Raw genomic sequence first — 209 nt, 5'->3', positions numbered from 1 at the left:
GGCCGAAGTCGCCCCGCTCTACCCCGGCCGCCTCAGCGCCAGCGAGAGGAGCCCCGCCTCTCCCCCGAGCTCCGGCGACCTCGCCGTCTCTCCCTCTCTTCGGCGTACTCCCCAAGCTCCAAATCCGGCACCGGCGAACCTCGGCTTCCGCGCCGCCGATCCAGATCTGGAACTGCTACACTAAACCCTAGATCGGGTTGACTTCCCCC

Source organism: Triticum dicoccoides, chromosome 5A, assembly GCF_002162155.2.
Source record: "Triticum dicoccoides isolate Atlit2015 ecotype Zavitan chromosome 5A, WEW_v2.0, whole genome shotgun sequence".
In the NCBI taxonomy this organism is placed as follows: domain Eukaryota; kingdom Viridiplantae; phylum Streptophyta; class Magnoliopsida; order Poales; family Poaceae; genus Triticum; species Triticum dicoccoides.
The sequence above is the reverse complement of the archived record's forward strand: the minus strand, read 5'-3'. Positions refer to the sequence as shown.